Here is a 24,062-nt window from a genome sequence, read left to right as displayed (position 1 = left end):
AGCGGTGGGCAAAGAGAATGAGAGGGGTCCCCAGCCTGTGGCCTCAGGCTGCGAGGAACCCACAGGACAGGATAGGGACTCAGCAGCCACAGCGAAGGGGGTAGTGTGCTGTAGCACAGGTGGGGACACTCCCCCGATCATCTGGGATTCAGGGAAACTCCCAGTTGTTTTAAGAAGGACTCTTCGGGTCCGGCGGCACAGACCACCTTACGCCCAGGCGTACAAGCTGCCCAGAGGCCACACAAGACAGAGGCCAAACAGGAATTAGCCTGGCCGTCCGGAGACGGGTGGCGGATGTACATAGCTTTTCTGATGAAGTATTTAGGTGTATTTTATTTACAGTTTTGATAGCTTTAGGTGTATTTTATTGAATTATTTTATAATAATAAGTTTAAATTTTGAGACTCGATCGCTTGTCAAGCCAGAGAACCTTCTCGGGACATGGCTATCTGTTTGTGTGTCCCTACAGAGAGGAAATCAGCATGGGAAAGGTTCTGCTCCTGCTCGCCCTGGTAGGGATGAGCATCGGAGACTGAGGTGACATAGACTCCCACATCTATGGGTGCTCGGGGGTGGTGAACCGGGTGTGGAGGAGCTCGCTATTTATTTTCATGAGGGAAGGTGGCCAGGGTGGCTGGGGTCTAATTCGACACAATACTCCAGCCAGACCAGATTCACCTACGGGGAGGCCTCCATCCCGTGCCCCAGGGTACAGGTCATTGCTACAAGGGTCAGTGTCACTGAGGGGAAACGTGTGTGTCTCACATGTAAAGGACAGATTCCCCTGGATAGGTAGTGCTGGCTCAGGAAGCTGAGCAGGGACATAGGGGACCGTACAGCCGACTGGGAACGACATCCACCGGATGATCACAGGGACCCATGGGGGAGTGAGTGTGTGTTGGGATAAGTGGTGGGAGTCGGAACAGGGAATCTATATTTGCATGTGGGGTCAGAGAAAGTCTGCCCCACAGGCATATCCATCATCTTCTCCAGACAATGGCAAGATACCGGGAAGGGGATGGGGTGGGATTCTAGCCTGCATTCATGCGCGGTCCCACACTCCCCGATCCCAGTCAATGCCACCGAACTCGTAGCACACCCCCAAAAGCCCTTGCCCACGACCACGACATCACGGACCACAGTAGAGAGGTGTCCTACCACCACCAAGGGACCAGGGAATGGGTTAGTATTAGTGCCAACCGAAAAGGTACTATACCAGGGGGTACAGTATGCAGTAGCTTCAGTTATACTAAACCTTACCGAAGTACACTTACCTGAATGGTGCCCTGAGGAGACAGAACAGCTATACCAAGCCCTACTAAAGGAAATGTTTAGGAAATTTTACGAATTTGACTTTGCCAACATAGACAAAGCAGAGCTATACACTTTACAGGCTGAGCATACTATGGGCGCGGGGAGACAAAGGAAGGGAACCTGGAACAATATTTTCACCACTTATAATACAGGATCCTCTGTAATAAATAACCTGGACGATATAGAACTCCAAACACAGATAAATGGCTTAAAAACCCAATTACGAAAGATCCTAACAGAGGGGAACACAGTGGTAGGCTCAGAGCTACACGAGGACCAAGCTATGACGGTCCATTTAAAAGGAATCATTGCTGAGCTGGAGAGACATGCTAAAACAGCAAATGCACTCATGCGGGAGGACAGGAATGCTTCAGATCAGGCTGCACAGAATGAGGTGTGTGTGCTATATGGGGCATGGTTGCTGGGCAAGGGCCGCAGCAACCTGGAGGATTTAAAACAAGGTTTAGTCCCCTCCTGGATTAGCAACAAGCACCTCGCAGCCCTCCACCCGTTTAGTAATTCACTGAGCCCGTGTCAACGCCGTCTAGCCTCTGAAGCCTACTCTGTCCCAGTAGATTGTGGACGTTCCAATCACACTATCATGGGGATAGTAGAGGATGCCGGTCATGGGTGGGACAGCCCAACCCACACCGGCATACAGGGTGGAGAACATTGGAATCATTCAAGGGGGTGCACACGTCCGTTTCGCAGCGGTCCCACCTTATGTCATAAAGTGGGAGCACGCTATGGCAGGTACAGACCTCTCCGGGTGCCAGAGCCAGGGTGCACACATAATACTGTGTCCCCAGCACTTGAACGCCTATTCGAGACCACAGTGCGGGTTTAAAACTGCTGGTGCACAACCTATGAACTGTACCATGGAGGTAATGGCACAAGACCATGTTCCCCCACAGGTAGCATTCATAGGAGGTGGGACATATTGTGTCACCACAAGTGCACTCCACTACTAGCATGGACAGCACATCTGGTGTCCAGTGAGTGACAGCAGTTTCTGCTTTAAACCTGAGGCAGAAGTTCAAGTGGCCCAGGAACGGATTGTTCCCATTCCTGAACCTTCCACTGTTCACCTCACTGTAACTGAAAACATCACCAACCTGCAAAACTATGTCACACATTTCGGCTATGAAATTCCCCCTCTACCTGAACATCTTACCGCCCTACTAAAAGCAGTTGCTATATCACAAAAAACATTTCTACACACTAGAACAGAAGGCAGTCGAGATAGGGGCCAAGATCTTGGATATCGTAGTTCCACCCTGGTGGGATATTTTTGAAAATATAGAGGTCCCTTCTTGGATCAGAATGGCTTCCCACATTTTAGTGCTCTGCCAGCTCGGTATAGTTTTCTACTTACTATGCACAAAGTGCAAGGGGAGGGACAAAATGCACCGATCCCAACACGAGAGAGCATGGGACAAGCATCAAAATAAATTCTATGACCAGGTATGAGACGAGCTTTAATCGTTATTAAAAATAAAGATGGTGACCGTGTATTTTTCTTTTCTATGTATGTACCATATTTTTCCTTCCAAGTGGTGCAGGGGTGTTGGACCCCCTCCGTGCTTGGATATGAATGTAACCGAATTTTATGTATCTGAACACTACACCTAAAGGGGAATGTGTGTTTTGGGGTTTTAGACAGGTAAAATACAGGGGAAGGTTGGCTCTCAGGGATCAAGAATTTTGCTCACCCAGTATGATACTCTAGCGAGTAAAGTATCACAGGGGGGACTGTAAGATTCTCAAAATTAACAGATCCCCCAAAACAAAAGAAAACCCTATTAAAAATGACTTTGGACACTTGCTAAAAACTTCGGGAGTGATAAAAGGGCATGTTGGGCCTAACAAGGAGATTCAAGGTCAGAAACAGACTTGGCATTTTAAAAGGCATGTTGAGGCATGTTTGGGAAAAAAGCTGTTACAGAATTTGGGATCTACCTCTGCAGTAGACAGTTTGAGTATTTGAGATAGTCAAACTGTCTGGGGGAACTATAAATGTCACTCAGCCCCTATCAAGAAATTTACATGCTAACAATAGACCTACGGAAGAACAGCCTCACAGAACCCATCCAAATCATGCATAAAACAAATCACTTCGCCAACCTACAAAGAATCTCAGACCCCACAGGAAACTCAAAGCCTGAGGACAATTCACTACAATTAAATAAGAGCTCAACAGCTCTGGAAAACCATCCCGAAACCACTTCTCACATTTTTAAACAACTTCAACAGCTCAGGAAGCCATCCCGAAACAGCTTAAACAATTTACACAACTCAATGTTAATGAGCCCGCCAAAATCTAACAATAAACCTAAACTGATTTGGCGTGCAGATTAGCAGGCCTCGATTAGTATAATTGGAGGCCTGTTCAAGAAGTAAGGAGGTGTTCAAAGGTGTTCAAAGGAGTTCAAACAGGAGAAACAGTTCCAAGTACAAGTTCAAGAAGAGCCATCATCGAGTAACATCAAGATCAAGGAGCAAGCATCTTGAAACAGTTTGCTCTCGAAGAAGAAGTAACACACCATTGGACACCTCGCGGCACCAAGGGCCCCACGAACCAACCAACCGAATATTACATTCAGCCAACCGGGTAATATTGGGCCACCGCGACCAACGGAAAACCAACTCGGAAGAAGCTGAAGATCCGCCAGTTTTTTTTCCACTTTACAAACTATTCTGACTTACCCCTGGGTAAGATTTTATTCAAAAAGACTCTAAGCCCTATTTCTAACCAAAGAAAATTGGGTACTCACCTGATAGATCCAATACGCATCCAACCGTATCAGCGGACTCGCGAAGACTGACCAGATACGCAGGTGAAGTCCTCTACCGCGTCCGGGCTATGGCAGGCCCCAACCGACACATCTAGCGAACCCCGAAATCGCGAACCAGCTCAACTGTCAAGGAGTCGTTTGGTGAGCATTATCCCTGGTCCGTTAGAGCCTAACTTAGCTAGTAAGGTGGGATTGGGAGGGGTGAGGTATTTGTCTACTGTAATTTTCCCTCGTGTATGTCGAAGTGTTTCCCCATTTTATTAGAGTGTTAAGATTATTGTGTTATATTTTCTTTCTCAAATAAAATTCAAAGTTCTTGCACCAAAACCAGTTGTCTGCTGCACTTTTATCACAACCCCCAAATAAGTCCAAGGTCTAGAACCAAGAGAGTGGGAGCGATTCGAACCGCTCATAAGTCAGAGGTGAAGCTGACCCCACACACCACCCACTACAATCCTACCTACGGCTCCTGGCTCATGATCTGATGGAATAATGAGTCGGGATCATTGAGTACCCAATACCATCAGGTTTATTGGAGACAGATGTGGTGGAATGATGTGAGCTAGGTCCTGGGCGAGTGTTAAACATGAATCATTGCATTAATACAGACCCAATGGCTCAATCCACCCATGCACAGAGCCACAATGATCGAAGAGTCCCAGGTTCGCTCTTTGATTTGTGTTGAGTCAGCTGGTCTGAGTTGGCCTCAGTACCATTGTGTGTGTGCAGGGACGGCGCAGGAGACAGAGTTCCACCTCCTGATCACTATCTTGTACCCCATTCTGGAAAGTCACATATGTTCAGGATAGGGCTCACCACAGCAGCCTTCCACAGTCAAATATCTTACCAACACTCTACCCAGGCTCTGTCACAAAGGACGGGCACAGGTGGTGAGATAATGAGGGCAGTCAGTGGCCATGAATCTGTGCCCTCAGCAAGAGGCAGAGCCTCGAGGGGGAATGGGGACAAGAGTTACCAAAACTCATCTTTTGAGCATCCCAGTGTGTTCTCCGCTCAGGGAGAGATCATATCCAAATTTTCAGGAATTTCCCTCCCTCCGACTGTTCTCCCCTCAACACACACACACTTTCATACAACACCTTCATTCAGTGCTTCACATACAATGAGTTACTTTGCACCGCAGTGACTTACATAGGGTCACATCAACTATTTGGCACATATCTAGGTCCCTCCAGCAGCAATGGGTGACCAGTTAACTGGTGTTTGGTGCCTGGTGAAGGACTGTTCCCCAGCACACCAGGAGAACCCTCTGTTCTTCCAGTAGTGCCACAGGATCTTCAGCATTCATCTGGAACAGGCAGACAGGGCCTCACTTTAATGCCTCACCCTTAGGACGACAGCTCAGACGATGCTTCACTTGCTCATATCTGCACTGAAGTCTGGGCCTAGATTGTGCTCCGACCAGTAACAGTTTGCAGCAGTGGGTCACCGGAGAGCAATCAGGATCCCTGCTCTCTCTCTCTCTCTCCTCCCAGCCCAGGGACAACAACTTCCATTTATTCAGCAGTTTTAACAGTAAAACATCCCAAGGCACTTCACAGGAGAATTATCAGACAAAATGTGACAGAGCCTCATAAGGAGATATTAGGGCAGGTGACCAAAAGCTTGGTCAAGGAGGTAGATTTCATGGAGCGTCTTAAAGGAGAGAGAGGTAGAGAGGCGGAGAGGTTTAGGAAAGCAATTCCAGAGCTTAGAGCCTAGGCAGCTGAAGGCACGGCCACCAATGGAGGGGTGAAGGAAATCGGGAATTTGCAAGAGGCAGAATTGAAGGGGCACAGAGATCCCGGAGGGTTGTAGGTCTGGAGGAGGTTACAGAGATAAGGAGGGGCGAGGCCATGGAGGGATTGGACACTCAGGCCAATTGCAGTATCCCTATCCCCCACCACTGACTACAATTGGTGAATTCAGAACAGAACCAGGATTGCACCTGGGAGCCTTCTGGTTGGTGTGTCTGAGTTACAGCCCAGACAAGGCTTGTACCACCGCACCATAAGCAAATATTCCCTCAGCTGCGGTATTTTAAATTTAAAAAGTGACTACTGAAAAATGGAAATGTTATTAAATGTTGAGACACATTAAACAGCAGCAGTGATTTTCATTTCCAAGCCTTTCCTTTGCGAGTCCCACGGTGGCTACAGACACAGGCAGGCTGACTGGCAGTCGCTGGGTTCCAGAGGTTAGGCCTCAGAAGGCAGCACCTCACTGAAAACTTCAACAACAGCTGCTCACCAAAACCTGCCATCTGCAACCTGCAATTTGTGGCTTGCAAGCTGCCCGATTCTGCTGCTCAACAGCCCAGAGTCGGCCTTTCTTCTCTCAGCCAGTCAATCATTGAAACGGTGCCCTCCCTTCCCACCAGTGGACACATGGACTGCACCGGGTCCCTGGCTCACTAAAGACCCTCGCAAGATTCATGCAAAGGACTTGCTTTCAGCACCTTGTGTCGAGCAGGTTCTGGACAGCCTTCCCGTCCCTCCATCACCAATCTTGGGGCCACAGTGGTGAAATTTAGATCAATCTGCTGCTCATCAGCCGGCCCTGAATCAGATTCTGATGCTGTGGCCAAGGGTGGACACTGAACCCCAGTGAGGAAGAGAGGAATCGGGGAAGTTACACTAAACATTAGAGTTCAGGGCACTGGCTGTTTACAGGATGAGCTGGACATCAGATACCCACCTGTTCAAGAGGGGAATCTCTTCTGAAGAGCTTCCGTGACATCAGAACCTGCGATCCTGAGCAGAACAGCAACAAGCTGCACAAAGAGGTCGGGACCCGATCGATGGCAGAGCATCGCTCAACCAGTCGACAGACAAGGCAGTGTAAGCGCGCCTGGGTCAGTGAGAGCAGGAGTTAGTGACGGGTTCGGGGAGGGAGAGGGTGCAGGGAGAGGGCTTCATGTCTTTAGCCTTTTAACAATAGCTGGGTTGCAATCCCAAGTGCACAATTTTAGTGATGCAGGAATAGCCACAATAGTTAGACAGAAACCCTTCCATTAAAATCTCACCGTAAAGAGCAGTGGTTTGAGAAAGCTTTCAGCATCACACGGCACACAACAACACACAAACACTGGAGGACGAGGAACAGCCCCACGGGAGGCAAGAAAAACAGCCTCAGAGGAACTGGAGGGAAAAACCTTGACAACGAGTGTTCCAGAGAGAGGGTCAGAATCACCAGGACTGTAAAACTGCCAGCAGGAAAACCCAGAGCACCAAATGTCTCCTGCAAGAGAGACGGGTTATTGCAGAATCAAATGGTCCCGGGGCAGAGGCAGTTCTAGTTGTGTCTCAGCTCACAGGGCAGGCAGAGTCTCTGGAAACATTGAACTGACCGCACAGTTCAGGTCCCTTTAGACCGGATCAATTGGCCAGAGGCTGTCGTGCAAAACGTCGGAGGAGGGGGTGAAGATGGAGCCAGGAGGGACTGCGGTCAGTTGTGTCGGCCCTGGCAGATAGAGCTCACTGTGCTCTGGCCAAAGTTGAAAGCTCCCGTACACACCATGATGATCCCGCACAGTACTAAGGCCTACCACTGCGGGGAGTCAGAGAGACATCCCGTTGGAGAGCATAAACTCATCCAGACACAAGGAAACCAGAACACAACACAAGGTAGAAAAGGATCAAGGAGATAAAGTAATGAACAGAGTTGTCTTGTTTTGCACACTTTGTACAAAAATAACAAATTGCAGGACAACGGAGTATTACAGTTTAAACTCTTTTATGAAGCATTCGGTCTGATCTTACTCACAGCAGCACAGTGGGGACAAGATGGAGTTAGGACCCCTTACAGATGCCTACAGGCCAATGACAACTCAGCATGTGATCACATGTGAATATAATAGGTATTTCTTACAGATGCCTGCGGGCCAATGATAATTCAATATGCAAATGTTACATCCCCTTTCTTTTAAAAGAAAAACGTTATGCATTACTTGTAAACCTTTCTTCTACCTAATTTTCTCGGTAGCATAAACATATAAGTAAACTCAGCATTTAACTAGCGCTGAAAACATCTCAACGTTTCAATAACGATGTACAGTTTTTTTAGGGCAGCGATCCGCCTACACCCTTTGACAGTTCACAAGTCAAGTATAACTCTAGGCTTGACCTCTCGTCCCGACCTTGTGTGGTATGGACCTGAGCATGCTCCTGAATCGGTCAACAAATCAGGTTCAGGTTTAGGTTCAGGTAAGTATGATGTGTTTTGTGTATTGCTCTGTTCATCACACTCTGTTGAACTGATCCTCTCGTCGGAATGACGGTGTTGTTCCTTGGTGTTCAGGAGGTGCCTGCGATTGCGGCGGTACACCTGTCCTTCTGGGGTGCGGACGTGAAATGATCGCTCAGTGTCAGCTGGCTGGATGACGACTGCTGGCTTCCAGTAGTCATGCTCCTGGATTCTGACGGATTCTCCATTATGCAGCGGTGGCAGTAGTCTAGCTGACCTGTCATAGTATCTCTTTTGGTGTTGCTGTCTCTGTACATGTTTTACATGCACTTGCTTGCAGCTGACGACCTCTGGCTGCAGCTGCTGGTTGGTGCTTGGAAGGATTGAGCGAAGTCTGCGGCTCATCAACAGCTGTGCTGGTGACTTGAAGTTGTCAACCGGAGTGTTGCGGTACTCAAGGAGACTGATGAAGGGGTCTCTTTTGTCCGCTTTGGCTTTGTCCATGAGTGTTTTTGCAATCTGGACAGTTTTTTCAGCAAGGCCATTACTTTGAGGGTAATGTGGGCTTGATGTGACATGTGTGAAATCTCATGCCTTGGCAAACGACTCGAACTCTTTTGATTTGTATTGGGGGCCATTGTCTGAGACTAAGGTCTCTACAATGCCATGCCTGGCAAAGGCTGCCTTTAGCTTGTGGATCACAGCTGCAGATGTGGTGCTGTGAAGCTTCTCCAATTCAAAAAATCTGCTGTAATAATCAACAGTCACTATGTAGTCCTCAATAACAACAGTCACTATGTAGTCCTCGTTGTTCCATGTGAACAGATCCATTGCCGCGATCTGCCAGGGCCTGCCTGGGATACGGTGAGGTATCATGGGCTCTTTGACATTTGATGGGCGGCGTTCTCGACAAATGGAACATTTTCCGACAATGTCCTCAATGTGTTTGCACATTCCGGGCCAAAACATATTGTCACGTGCTCTTTGTTTGCATTTTTCCATGCCCATATGTCCAGCATGAATTTTTGTCAACATCTCTTCACTGAGACTGGTAGGAATGATGATTTTCTCCCCTTTGAAAATGATTCCGTTGATTTGTGACAGTTCGTCTCTGTGGTTCCAGAATTCAGATATGCTCTGAGGGCATTTCCTCCTTTCCTCAGGCCATCCTTCATGTATGACTTTGCTCAGCAGTGTGAGTTGTGCATCTTTCTCTGTTGCTGCTCGGATCTCCTTCAGTTTTGAGTCACTCACAGATAAGCTGTTGTACACCATGTGCACCTGCACATCCACACCTTCACTGAGGCTGCTGTCCTGGTAGCTAAGAGACTTTCTGGAGAGCGTGTCTGCGATGGGAATGTCTTTGCCTGGATGGTGAATGATTGTGAAGTCGTACTTCTGTAGCTGAAGGATCATTCTCTGTAGCCTTGGTGGGGCTGCAGCTAGTGGTTTCCTCATGATTGACTCGAGGGGCTTGTGGTCGGATTCCACAATGACTTGTCGGCCATAGACGTACTGGTGGAAATGCTTACATCCGAACAGAATTGCATATAGCTCTTTCTCGATTTGAGCATAGTTGATTTCACTGTCTGTGAGAGATCTGGAAGCGTAGCCAATGGGCTTTCCTTCTTGCAGTAATACTGCACCTAGTCCGTACTTTGACACGTCCACTTGTAGTCTGAGCTCTTTGTTGGAGTCGAAGTAGGCAAGAACTGGTCCTGGTTCTCTGGTGATTAGGTCTTTCATTTTCTGAAATGCTGTGTCATGTTGTTTGTCCCACAGGAACTCATTGGATTGTTTGAGCAACTGATACATGGGTGCGTTGATTTCGGAGAGGCTCGGGGCAAACTTGGCTAAGTAGTTAACCATGCCTAGTACTGTCTCTAGCTCTGCGCGGTTCTTCAGCGGCTCCATTTTCTTGATGGCGGAGATTTTCTCTGGATCCGGCTTAATGGCATCAGTTGAGAGGCGATGCCTGAAATAACTGATCTCGGTGGATCCGATTATGCTTTTCTTGGGGTTGAGCCGGATACCTTTCTCCTGTGATCTTTGTAGCATCGCACGGAGGTTCCTGACATGTTCCTCTCTATTCCTGCCATAGCTGAGGATGTCGTCTACGATTGCGACTACTCCGTCGAGGCCTTCATAGGTTTTGTTGATCTTCCACTGGAATTCATCCTGAGCTGAGATAAGACCAAATGGTAAATGCAGAAATCGGTAGCATCCAAATGGTGTGTTGAACGTTGTTAGCTTAGATGACTCTTCCGTGAGCTTGATAGTCCAGTATCCTGATCATGTGTCCATTACACTGAAGTAACGTGCTCCCACTAGCTTGGGTGTGATGTCATCTAGCGTTGGTAGAGGGTAGTGAGGGCGTTTGATAGCCTTGTTCAAATCTCTGGGGTCGAGACAGACTCTGAGCTTGCCTGTACGTGGTTTCTCAACCACTACTAATGCGTTGACTCACTCTGTCGGTTCTGTTTCCCGGACAATGATTTCTGTATTCGCCATGCTCTGCAGCTCCTCCTTCAGGTGACTACATAGAGTAAGGGGTATCCTTTTCGGTGGGCAAGCCACAGGGGTTGCTGCTGGGTCAAGGTGAATAGTGCATTCACCTGGGAATAGTCCGATTCCTTTGAAAACATCAGCAAACTCCTCCATGACTGTCTGCTTCTCAACTGGTGCTATCAATGATAGCACTAGCTTGACGAGGTCCATGTCTAAACATGCCTTTAGACCTAGCACTGGAGGTGCTCGAGTGTCAACAATATAAAAGTCCAACATCATTTTGCTTTCTTTGTACTTGCATTTCATCACGCATGTGCCTTTTACAATGCGCTGCTCACCCCCATAGCCGTTCAGTCTGCATGAGGTGGGCTGTAGCTCACACTCATCCTTCAAGCTGTGGTACTCACTCAGAGGAATTACATTAACCTGAGATCCAGTGTCAGGTTTAAACTTAAGCTCTTTGCCCTGCTTTCCTATCTCAATATCGGCAAAGGCTTGCTCAGTCTCTGAAATCTGTTTTTTCTGTGACACAGAATCAATAAACAGTTCCTCTGCATTTGGCTCTCTATCTGGCATTTGGCTGTCACTCACTGTGTGTACTGTTTTTCCGAAAACAGTCCTGCAAACTTTAGCAAAGTGGTTCCGTTTACCACATTTAGTACATTGCCTTCCTTTGGCGGGGCAATACTCCTTTTCTCCATGCCAGTTGTTTCCACAATATCCACAGTTTTTGAAGCGTTTTATGTCTGTGTCGCCCATTTTTAGAACTCTGAAACATGCTCTCTGGGCGGTGTTCTTTGGTGTGTGTCTATTAACTGCGTGCACTGTCTGTTCACGTGAGCTGCTCGTGGCACCGGTTATGGTTTTCAACTGTGCTTAGGCTATCTCGTGCGATCTAGCTATGCCCATAGCTTTGTCCAGCATTAGCCCGGACCCAACATTCAAAAGTTTCTCTCTCACTTTAGCTGAATGTATTCCAAACACGATGCAGTCTCTGACCATCTCATCTTTATCTGCATATCCAAAGTCTTTTACCAGCAGTTTTAACTCAGTCACGAACTGTTCAAACGACTCACTAGCTCCTTGTACTTTCTTCTGAAACTTGTACCTAGCAAATATCGTATTTGTCTTGGGCATCACATATGCTTAAAAACGGTCAAAATAACTTTTCAGTACCTTTGCTTCAACCGCGGTGAGAAGCCATGTGTTAAAAATGTCTCTCCCTTTTTCTCCGATCCACAGGAGTAGGTAACTGCATCTTTCTTCCTCCCCTTTGCTTTTCAACGGGCCTGAGAACATTAACTCCACATGTTGCTTGAACTTGCGCCATTCTCCAGCTAAGTTCAAAGATTCCCAATTCATTCGAGGTAAGGGAGCTCCAACAATGTCCATTTCAAATCCCTGTTCTGACACCATGTCTTGTTTTGCACACTTTGTACAAAAATAATAAATTGCAGGACAACGGAGTATTACAGTTTAAACTCTTTTATGAAGCATTAGGTCTGATCTTACTCACAGCAGCACAGTGGGGACAAGATGGAGTTAGGACCCCTAACAGATGCCTACAGGCCAATGACAACTCAGCATGTGATCACATGTGAATAGAATAGGTATTCCTTACAGATGCCTGCGGGCCAATGATAATTCAATATGCAAATGTTACAGGAGTCACCCATTGAAACACCGGTATATCCCATCTTTTAACATCGGTTTAGCACTCTCTCCAGATAGGAGCAACAACTCCTCAGATAATGAAGCCGTCCGTGCCCACATGCAACAAGACCGGGACAATATTCAGGCTTAGGCTGACAAGTGGCAACTAACATTTGTGCTACACAAGTGCCAGGCAATGACCATCTCCAACAAGAGAGAGTCTAACCGTCTGCCCATGACATTCAATGGGACTACCACCATCACATTCCCCACCATCAACATCCTGGGGATCATCATTGACCAGAAAATTAAACGGACCAGCCACATAAATACTCTGGCTACAGGAGCAGGTCAGAGGCTGGGTATTCTGTGGCCTGAATCCTGACTCCCCAAAGCATTTCCACCTACTATCTCTCTCACTCTCCAGTCCAGGGTCTATCTCTCTCAATCTCCAGTCCAGGGTCTGTGTGTTTCACTCTCTCCAGTCCAGGGTCTGTTTCTCTCCCACTCTCTGATTCTCCCGTCCAGGGTCTGTTTCTCTCTCCAGTCCAGGGTCTGCTTCTCTCTCTCCAGTCCAGGGTCTGTGTTTCACTCTCTCCAGTCCAGGGTCTGTGTGTCTCTCTCCAGTCCAGGGTCTGTGACTCTCTCCAGTCCAGGGTCTGTGACTCTCTCTCCAGTCCAGGGTCTGTGTCTCTCTCCAGTCCAGGGTCTGTGTTTCACTCTCTCCAGTCCAGTGTCTGTGTCTTTCTCCAGTCTGTAAGATTCGCAAAAATATCGGAAAATTACGACAGCCCCCGAAGAATATTTTTGATTAAAGAAAACCTGGGTAGAATATACCTGATGGGCCTTCAATAACCACAAAACTAGAAGTTATAGACTTAAACAAGTTGGCTTTTAATCACTAAGATCAGAGCTAACATCTCAACATGCCGACTGGTTCACAGGAATGAGTCATACAGATCCTGGGATCTTTATGTAAGAGAAGTCAGGGGCGGAGCCAAGAGCCAAGACCTGGAACCTCCCAGGTTAGTCGGGAAAGAGGAAGTGAAACTATACACAGTGGGGGAGGGTAATATAGATGAGTGCAAAACGAATACAGGATCAAGGCAAACAGATTTCATTACATTCACCCCTTCTATAGATTTAGTCCATCGGGGTGATGTTTCTTTAAAGATGGTATAAGTGAGTCTGTCAGGAGGTTTTGCAGTTCTCAGTGATCAGCGCAAAGCCGGTTGGGGTGCCTCTAGGGGAGTGGATTCTGGTTCCTCCGCTGTCCGGGCCTCCGCAGTGTCTTCCAGGCTATCTGCAGTGTCCTCCAGGTTAAAGTTGGGTATTGATACCTCTGGGCGTCCTGTCTCTTTTTGGTGTAGGTCTTCCTCGGGTAGTCTCTCATCGTTCTCTCCGCTCCCCGAGGGAGCGAGGTCTTTAATGGAAACAGTGTCCTCTCGCCCATCAGAGTATTCGATATAGGCGTACTGAGGGTTTGCATGGAGGAGCTGTACCTTTTCCACAAGGGGGTCCGTTTTATGGCCTCTCACGTGCTTCCGCAATAGTACTGTCCCCGGAGACGTCAGCCACGCGGGTAGAGATATGCCCGAGGTGGATTTCCGGGGGAAAACGAACATCTTTTCGTGAGGGGTAGCGTTAGTGGCAGTACATAACAGAGACCTTATGGAGTGGCGCACGTCTGGGAGGACTTCCTGCCAGCGGGAGGTCGGAAGGCCTTTTGACTTTAAGGCTAACGTGACAGCCTTCCAAACAGTAGCATTCTCCCTTTCCACTTGCCCATTACCCCGGGGGTTGTAGCTAGTGGTTCTGCTAGTGGCTATCCCCTTCGAGAGCAAGAACTGGCGCAGCTCGTCACTCATGAATGACGTCCCCCTATCGCTGTGTATGTAGTTCGGCATGCCAAACATGCAGAATAGATTACAGAGATACTTGATGACCGTGGCACTGGTCATGTCTGGGCAGGGAATGGCGAAGGGGAAGCGGGAATATTCATCAATGATAGTGAGGAAGTATACGTTACAGTCGGCAGAGGGAAGGGGTCCCTTGAAGTCCAGACTTAGGCGCTCGAATGGCCGTGTGGCTTTGATAAGGTGTGCACGGTCAGGCCTGTAGAAACGAGGCTTGCATTCCGCACAGATACGGCAGGCTCTGGTCATTGCCCTGGCCTCCTCGATGGAGTGGGGCAGATTGCGGGACTTTACAAAATGGTATAGTCGGGTGACCCCTGGGTGACAGAGGTCGTTGTGGAGACCCTGTAATTTGTCCGTATGAATGCTGGCACACATTCCCTGCGATAGGGCGTCTGGGGGTTCATTAAGGGCTCCCAGCCTGTACATAATATCATAGTCGAATGTGGATAGTTCGATCCTCCACCTGAGTATTTTGTCATTCTTGATTTTCCCCCTTTGTTTGTTATTAAACATGAAAGCCACCGACCGCTGGTCGGTGAGCAGGGTGAAACGTTTGCCGGCTAGGTAGTGTCTCCAGTGCCGCACTGCCTCCACTATAGCCTGTGCCTCCTTCTCGACAGAAGAGTGCCTGATTTCAGGTCCCTGAAGGGTTCGGGAGAAGAAGGCCACAGGTCTCCCAGCCTGATTGAGGGTCGCAGCTAAGGCAAAGTCTGACACATCGCTTTCGACTTGAAAGGGAATGCATTCGTCCACTGCACACACTGCAGCCCTTTCAATGTCCTGTTTAATACTGGTGAAAGCCTCCCGAGCTTCAGCTGATAGTGGGAAGGACGTCGATTTAATGAGGGGTCGGGCCTTATCAGAGTAATTGGGCACCCATTGGGCATAATATGAAAAAAATCCCAGGCACCTTTTTAAAGCTTTGGGATTGTGTGGCAGGGGTAGTTCCTTTAGGGGGCGTAATCGGTCAGGGTCCGGTCCAATTACCCCATCTTCCACCACACAGCCGAGGATACAGAGACGGGTTGTGTTGAAGACATATTTGTCTTCGTTGTAGGTTAGATTCAGCTTTAGGGCAGTTTTTAAAAATCTCGCAAGATTTAGATCATGGTCTTGCTGGTTGTGCCCGCAGATAGTGACATTGTCCAGATAGGGGTAGGTAGCTTGTAGTTTATTCTCGTCAACCATGCATCTCGCATTGGAAGACCGAGACCCCATTTGTTACTCCGAAGGGCACTCTGAGAAAATGGTAGAGACGCCCGTTCGCCTCGAAGGCGGTGTATGGGCGGTCCTCCGTTCTAATGGGGAGCTGGTGATACGTGGATTTGAGGTCGATAGTCGAGAAGACTCGGTATTGCGCAATCTGGTTGACCATTTCTGATATGCGGGGTAAAGGGTAGGCGTCCAGCTGCGTATAAATATTAACAGTCTGGCTGTAGTCAATTACCATCCGTTTCTTTTCGCTATTTTTAACTATGACTACTTGGGCACACCACGGGCTGGTACTGCATTCAATAATGCCTTCCCGCAGGAGTCTGTCCACTTCCGCCTTGATAAAGTGTCTGTCTTCCAGACTGTACCGTCTACTTTTGGTCGCTATGGGCCTACAGTTCGGAGCGAGATTAGCGAATAAAGAGGGCGGGCTGATTTTTAAGGTTGATAGGCCACAGACTGTGAGTGGCGGCTGGGACCCACCATATGCTAGCGTGACACTTTCGTGGTGGCACTGGAAGTCCAGGCCCAAGATTACATTAACACAGAGTTCTGGCATCACGAGGAGTTTAAAATCCTTGTAGTCCGTGCCTTTTACAGTCAGTGTTACCACACAGTAGCCCAAAATGTCTGAAGTGTGGGGCTTAGCAGCCATAGCAATTCTGCTCCATGTAGGGGTTACCGTTAATGAGTGCCGCCGTACCAGGCTAGGGTGGATAAAACTCTCGGTACTCCCACAGTCAATTAAACATTTCGTTAAATTCCCGTTTACCTGTATGTCCATCATGGATTTTGTCAACGGGTGTGGCCTGGATTGATCCACCGTGATCGAAGCCACTGTTGGGCCCTGGGCGGCCGTTGAGTCGGGAAAAGATGGCGGATCCCAAGATGGCGGCCCGCACGGCACGCACGAGGCGGTGATGGAGTTGGAAATCGGATTCCCCCTGCAGACTTTGCTAAAATGCCCCTTTTTCTTACATTTGAAGCATGTAGCATCCTTCGCTGGGCATCGTTGTCTGGGGTGCTTGGCCTGGCCGCAGAAGTAGCATTTCGGGCCTCGAGACATTGCCGCTGTAGTAGGACTCCTGGGTGAACTTCTGTGTGGGGACTCCGGCGGCGTAGAGCTGGTCTGAGACCTGGATGGGGAAGATGGCTGATTCCAAGATGGCGGCCCCCTCGGCGCGCACGAGGCGGTGAGGGCCGCATGGCCGGAAGAATAAGAGTCAGTGTTTTTCTGGGCCACGTCCAGCGATCGCGCAGTGGCCACTGCCTTTTTTAAGTCCAGGACCTCCTTCTCCAGCAGTCTCTGCCGGATATAATTCGATTTGAGGCCCGTGATGAAGGAATCGCGGACCAATTCGTCAGAGTACGCATTGGCCATCACGGCCTTGCAGTTACAGTCCCGGACCAGGTCCTTTAGGCCCTGTAAGAAATCGTCCATTGATTCCCCTGGTCGCTGCCTGCGTGTAGCCAGCAGATGTCTGGCGTACACTTCGTTTTCCGGCCTCTGGTATTGGGCCTTCAGGATAGTGATGGCCTCCATGTAAGAGGTGGCATCCCGGATGAACGAATAAATCCGATGACTTACGCGAGTAGTCAGTAGACTCAGTTTATCTACTTCGCTAGCGGATGAGGCCCCCGCAAAGAGTTCGAAGCATTTGAGCCAGTGTCCAAATTGATTTGATGCTTCAGCAGAATGTGGATCCAAGTCCAGACGCTCTGGTTTTAGGAGTCGATCCATCCTAGTATTCTTTAGTGATTAAAATTGATGGGCCTTCAATAACCACAAAACTAGAAGTTATAGACTTAAACAAGTTGGCTTTTAATCACTAAGATCAGAGCTAACATCTCAACACGCCGACTGGTTCACAGGAATGAGTCATACAGATCCTGGGACCTTTATGTAAGAGAAGTCAGGGGCGGAGCCAAGAGCCAAGACCTGGAACCTCCCAGGTTAGTCAGGAAAGAGGAAGTGAAACTATACACAGTGGGGGAGGGTAATATACATGACTGCAAAACAAATACAGGATCAAGACAAACAGATTTCATTACAATACCTTAAAAACCCAGGGCATCAAAAATGTCTGTCAGGCCTCGTGGCAGAAGACAAAGACAGCCTCTCCCATCGCCGGCTGACAAAGGATTTGAAAACACCAGCCTGTGTGAATACGTTGAAGTACTTGAAACTGTCAATCAACTGCAGTTTAGGAAGTTTCACTCACAGGACAAAGGGTTGTTTGTTTACAAGCCCTCTACAATGTTGACTCAAGGGCTTAAGTATTAAAGCTGTCAATCAGTTGCGGTTGGGCAGTGACCGCAGGACAATGGATTGTTTACAAAGCACTTGACTGCTGTTGACTAAACACTTAAGGATTCAGTGGGACATTTCAAACTGGTCGCAAACCAGTCAAACGAATGGGAAAACACATTCAAACCCATTACAGTCAATTGGGACAGATCGATCCCTTTTGTATAGCCCAGATACATCCAGATTTGGGCGCGAAGATAACGGCTCCCAATGGGGTATAAAGATAGCCCCTCAGGAAGCCATTCTCTCACTCTCTGCTGCCTTGCCTCCGATGCCCTGTCTACAAGAGGAACAGCTCAGCAGCCCGCCCAAAGAAGTGGAATACCAGCAGTTACTATTGAATTACTGGGGTATCTCTACTTCGGGGCGGTGAAGAATAAAAAGGACAGACCGCAGGGGCACAGAGCAGGCGTTTACCGGTGAGCATAGATTTTCTGGCCCATTACAGGGCAACCTAGATAGGGATAAGGGGTGGGAATTAAAAGGGGAATTTTGTAAATTGTAATTTTAGTGAATTTTCCCTCAATGTGTCCGTTTCTCCCCCCCATTAAGCAAAGGTGTGCTGTATTAAGTATAGGTGTGCTGTATTAAGCAAAGGTGAGCTGTATTAAGTATAGGTGTGCTGTATTAAGCAAAGGTGTGCTGTATTCATTATTTTCAATTCATTCTTTATTTTCAATAAATACTGGTATTCTTTGCACCCAACCATGAGTCTCGTTTTGTCTACATCGCTACTGAAATAAGTCCGGCGGTCAGAACCAAAAAGGGGAGTGATTCAAAACTGCACAGGGCTCTGGAGCAGCTCAGATACTTCTGACTGGCCAGAGACAATAACCCCATTACACCAAAACAACCCCTATTTTCTACAAGTCCAGGGTCTGTGACTCTCTCCAGTCCAGGGTCTGTGTCTCTCTCTCCAGTCCAGGGTCTGTGTCTCTCTCCAGTCCAGTGTCTGTGTCTTTCTCCAGTCCAGGGTCTGCGTCTCTCTCTCCAGTCCAGGGTCTGTGTCTCTCTCTCTCTTGGGAATGGGAGCAGAGTGGTTATGTTTCTGGACTGGTAATCCAGAGACCTGGACTAATAGAAACATAGAAACATAGAAGATAGGAGCAGGAGTAGGCCATTCGGCCCCTCGAGTCTGTTCCACCATTTAATGAGATCATGGCTGATCATCCAAATTCAGTATCCTGTCCCTGCTTTCTCCCCATATCCCTTGATCCCTTTAGCCTTAAGAAATATATCTAACTCCTTCTTGAATATATTTAATGAATTTGCCTTAACTGCCTTCTGTGGTAGAGAATTCCACAGGTTCACCACTCTCTGGGTGAAGAAATTCCTCATCATCTCAGCCCTAAATGGCTTACACCTTATCCTTAGACTGTGACCCCTGGTTCTGGACTCCCCCGCCATCGGGAACATCCTTCCTGCATCTAGTCTGTCTACTCCTGTTAGAATTTTATAAGTTTCAATGAGATCCCCTCTCATTCTTCGAAACTCTAGCGATTATAAGCCTAATCGGCCCAATCTCTCCTCGTATGTAATTCCTGCCATCCCAGGTATCAGTCTGGTGAATCTTCACTGCACTCTCTCCATGGCAAGAACACCCTTCCTCAAATAAGGTGACCAAAACTGCACACAATACTCAAGGTGTGGTCTCACCAAGGCCTTGTACAACTGCAGCAAGACATCATTGCTCCTGTACTCAAATCCTCTCGCTATGAAGGCCAACATAACTGCCTGCTGCACCTGTATGCTTACCTTCAGCAACTGGTGCACAAGGACACCCGGGTCTTGTTGCACTTCCCCTTTTCCCAATCTATTGCCATTCAGATAATAATCTGTCTTCCTGTTTTTGCCACCGAAGTGGATAACCTCGCATTTATCCACATTATACTGCATTTGCCATGCATCTGCCTAATCACCCAACCTGTCCAAATCACACTGGAGTTTCTCTGCATCCTCCTCACAACACACACGCTCACCCAGCTTGTGTCGTTTGCAAACTTGGAGATATTACATCTAGTTCCCTCATCTAGATCATTTATATATGTTGTGAATAGCTGGGTTCCTAGTACCGATCCCTGCGGTACCCCACTAGTCACTGCCTGCCACTTGGAAAAAGAGCCGTTTATTCCAACTCTTTGCTTCCTGTCTGCCAACCAGTTCTCTATCCAAGACACTACCTTACCCCCAATCTCGTGTGCTTTAACTTTGCATGCTAATCTCTTATGCGGGACCATATCGAAAGCCTTCTGAATGTCCAAATACATCACATCCACTGGTTCTCCCTTGTCTATTCTAGCAGTTACATCCTCAAAAAATTCCAGTAGATTAGTCAAGCATGATTTACCTTTTGTAAATCCATGTTGACTTTGTCCGATCCTGTCAGTGTTTTCCAAGTGCTCTGCTATTACATCTTTTATAATGGTCTCTAGCATTTTCCCCACTACCGATGTCAGACTTACCGGTCTATAATTCCCCATTTTCTCTCTACCTCTTTTTTTAAATAGTGGGGTTGTAGTGGTTCGTGTAAATCGCCACTATATAAAAGAGTTTAGCTTCGACGAACTATAAATAAGTTGTTTATTTACCAGAACAGGATAATACAGCAGGTAAGGTAGCAGGTAAGATGGCTGACTGCAAGAGCACCATATTGTAGATCACAGGATAATTAAAGCAGGTAAGGTAGCAGGTAAGGTGGCTGACTGCAGGAACACCATGTTGTAGGTCTTACGGTAAGTAAGATAGCAGGTAAGATGGCTGACTGCTGGAGCACCATGTTGTAGACCTTGTCCCAGCGGGGACTCCACAAGGACTGAGTTCCCAGTCCCGTGGGGAGCGTGTGGGGAGCCTCATGACCTCCTCACACTCGGCTCTATATTCCCGACGTCACGTGATCACGTCATGATGTCAGCATGTTCACGTGCGCTTAGGCGGTCACGTGACCTGCGCCGTTGCATCGTACATCTCCCCAGTACGAAAGCTGGCTTTGAGGCCAGGGTTGTAAGGCTGCGGTACTTGCCACGGGAGTGGAGGATCACTTCACTCCCGTCTGCTGGCTGATGCGGCCAAAGTCGCGGTTGCTGGCCGATGCGGCCGAAGTCACGGTAGGCCGGGCTGTGCCGGTGGCCGTCTTGGAAGCCCGAATCGGGCCGGCGGCCAGTGCGCATGCGTCAAGTGATGCGTGACGTCAACACGTTAGGTCGGCGGCCGACGCGCATGCGTCACGTGATGCGTGACGTCAGCGCGTTAGGTCGCCTCTTAAAGGGGCAACGGCCCAACTGGTAAGTTACACAAATAAGTTAGTTAAGTACATACAGTTAGGTAAGTTATACATACATAAATAAGTTAAAGGGAATTATGTAACTCAATGTAAAGGACAACCGTTGGGACCGCCACACAGGCCCCCCCAGAATTCGCTTTAACGAAAGTCCAAAGATGAGATAGTCTGACGAGCTGGTAGTCACAGCGGTCATGCTGTCTCGACTTAGTAGACGAGGTATTAAAATACTACTCGTAAGCGGATCCTTACGCGCGTCATGGTGAATAAAACGTATCCGTCAGGTGAAGGACCATAGAGACGTGCGAAACAGCAGGCCTTATCAGAGTGACGGGCAGATTGGGCGGACGCGGGCGATGTCTCCGTTGACTGGTGAGCAAAACCTTCAGGAGGCTGGAACGCACGAAACAGTGCGTGCCATAATACTACGACATGAACAGAACGGAGGGTGAAAAGTTGCTGTGTTGATCTATGATCAGAGCAACTTTCACATGTTGATCGCGGCCGCAAGATGCCCGTTGGACCCGTCCTTGATGTATACAGCTTCAATAGACATTTGCATTTGTCAAAAGGGAAAACTGGAGAAAGGGCGGCAACGGTCCAGGTTGTTGTTGCTTTCAGGAGAGGTTAACTCTGCCTGGAGGGCGGCAACAGTCCAGGTTGTAAATTTAGAAAAAAAAAACAGCCGGAAGGGCGGCACACTTTTGTTCACACCGAATCATGTAGCAAGCTAAAAAGCTGGTGCGTCGGCGGCGGGAAAAGAGTCACCGGTGTTCACGAGGGTGGGGTTCTCGTGAACGAGGTGTGCGTCCCCGTATTTTGCAGGGGTGAGTCCTCGTGGTATCCCCGCTGGGTGCGCTCCGATCTTGTGGGCCCGAACATGCTGTACCCCGCGCTTGGAGAGATGTATACTTGCTGTTGCTATAGGCGTAGAGGTAGACGATCCGTGAGGCAGTAGAAGAATCGAATACGGAGACCGTATGCACTTGCATGGTCTGTACCGCATCGCTGTTCACAGCGAACAGAGCTTCTTGCTTCAAAAAGCACGAGGGAGTCCGTGGCTCCCTGAATTGCGGTAGCGACAGCAAAACGGCTGATGCTTCCATAGCATGCTTTGTTTGTGAAAAACGTTCACAAACCCACCAATTGTAACGCTGGTGGACGACTGTTGCCGTTGGTCGTGCTCTACTTCTATGAAATTGTTCATGAAAAACAGGCTCACCTCCAAGCTGCGCTTCCATTACGAAGACTTTTGCAAAAACGGGGTCCCTTTTGGTAGAATCTGTATTAAGCGATTGCTGTTCCGTGTTGTTCGTCGGTTGTGCGTTAGTCATCTTAAGTAAAGACGAGGTTCAGGCGTGTGGTGCTACCGTGAAAATCGTTCACGGATACGGGTTCACCAATTGTAGCTTTAGAATTGATGAGCTCCAGTCTCACGTTGTAGGGTCACCAATGTAGCGTTGGAATTGATGAACTCCCGTAATCACGTCGTAGGGTCACCAATGTAGTGGTTCGTGTAAATCGCCACTATATAAAAGAGTTTAGCTTCGACGAACTATAAATAAGTTGTTTATTTACCAGAACAGGATAATACAGCAGGTAAGGTAGCAGGTAAGATGGCTGACTGCAAGAGCACCATATTGTAGATCACAGGATAATTACAGCAGGTAAGGTAGCAGGTAAGGTGGCTGACTGCAGGAACACCATGTTGTAGGTCTTACGGTAAGTAAGATAGCAGGTAAGATGGCTGACTGCTGGAGCACCATGTTGTAGACCTTGTCCCAGCGGGGACTCCACAAGGACTGAGTTCCCAGTCCCGTGGGGAGCGTGTGGGGAGCCTCATGACCTCCTCACACTCGGCTCTATATTCCCGACGTCACGTGACCGCGTCATGACGTCAGCACGTTCACGTGCGCTTAGGCGGTCACGTGACCTGCGCCGTTGCATCGTACATCTCCCCAGTACGAAAGCTGGCTTTGAGGCCAGGGTTTAAGGCTGCGGTACTTGCCACGGGAGTGGAGGATCACTTCACTCCCGTCTGCTGGCTGATGCGGCCAAAGTCGCGGTTGCTGGCCAATGCGGCCGAAGTCACGGTAGGCCGGGCTGTGCCGGTGGCCGTCTTGGAAGCCCGAATCAGGCCAGCGGCCAGTGCGCATGCGTCAAGTGATGCGTGACGTCAGCGCGTTAGGTCGGCGGCCGACGCACATGCGTCACGTGATGCGTGACGTCAGCGCGTTAGGTCGCCTCTTAAAGGGACAACGGCCCAACAGGTAAATTAAAGGGGCAACGGCCCAACTGGTAAGTTACACAAATAAGTTAGTTAAGTACATACAGTTAGGTAAGTTATACATACATAAATAAGTTAAAGGGAATTATGTAACTCAATGTAAAGGACAACCGTTGGGACCGCCACAGGGTTACATTAGCTATCCTCCAATCCATGGGAACTGTTCCAGAGTCCATAGAATTTTGGAAGATGACCAGCAATGCATCTACTATTTCTAGGGCCACTTCCTTAAGTACCCCAGGATGTAGATTATCAGGCCCTGGCGATTTATCAGCCTTCAATACCGTCAATTTCCCTCACACCATTTCTCTACAAATACTGATTTCATTCAATTCCCCCCTCTCATTAGACCCTATGTTCCCCAACATCTCTGGGAGATTATTTGTGTCCTCCTTTGTAAAGACAGAACCAAAGTAAGTATTCAATTGGTCTGCCATTTCTTTGTTCCCCATTATAAATTCCCCTGATTCTGACTGCAAGGGACCTACGCTTGACTTCACCAATCTTTTTCTCTTCACATATCTATAGAAGTTTTACAGTCAGTTTTTATGTTCCCTGAAAGCTTACTCTCATATTCTACTTTCCCCCTCTTAATTAATCCCTT

The 24,062-nt window shown here is 48.3% G+C and overlaps 1 pseudogene; it reads right to left on the bottom strand.

Annotated features, from left to right (window-relative positions):
* The window catches only part of LOC147116208 (lysosomal protective protein-like), a 138,088-nt pseudogene extending 114,761 nt beyond the window's left edge, over positions 1 to 23,327 (bottom strand).
* Positions 23,328 to 24,062: the final 735 nt, after the last annotated feature.

Source organism: Somniosus microcephalus, chromosome 6 (assembly GCF_052327205.1).
Source record: "Somniosus microcephalus isolate GS21.2 chromosome 6, FLI_Smic_1.0, whole genome shotgun sequence".
Taxonomy (NCBI): domain Eukaryota; kingdom Metazoa; phylum Chordata; class Chondrichthyes; order Squaliformes; family Somniosidae; genus Somniosus; species Somniosus microcephalus.
The sequence above is the reverse complement of the archived record's forward strand: the minus strand, read 5'-3'. Positions and strand labels throughout refer to the sequence as shown.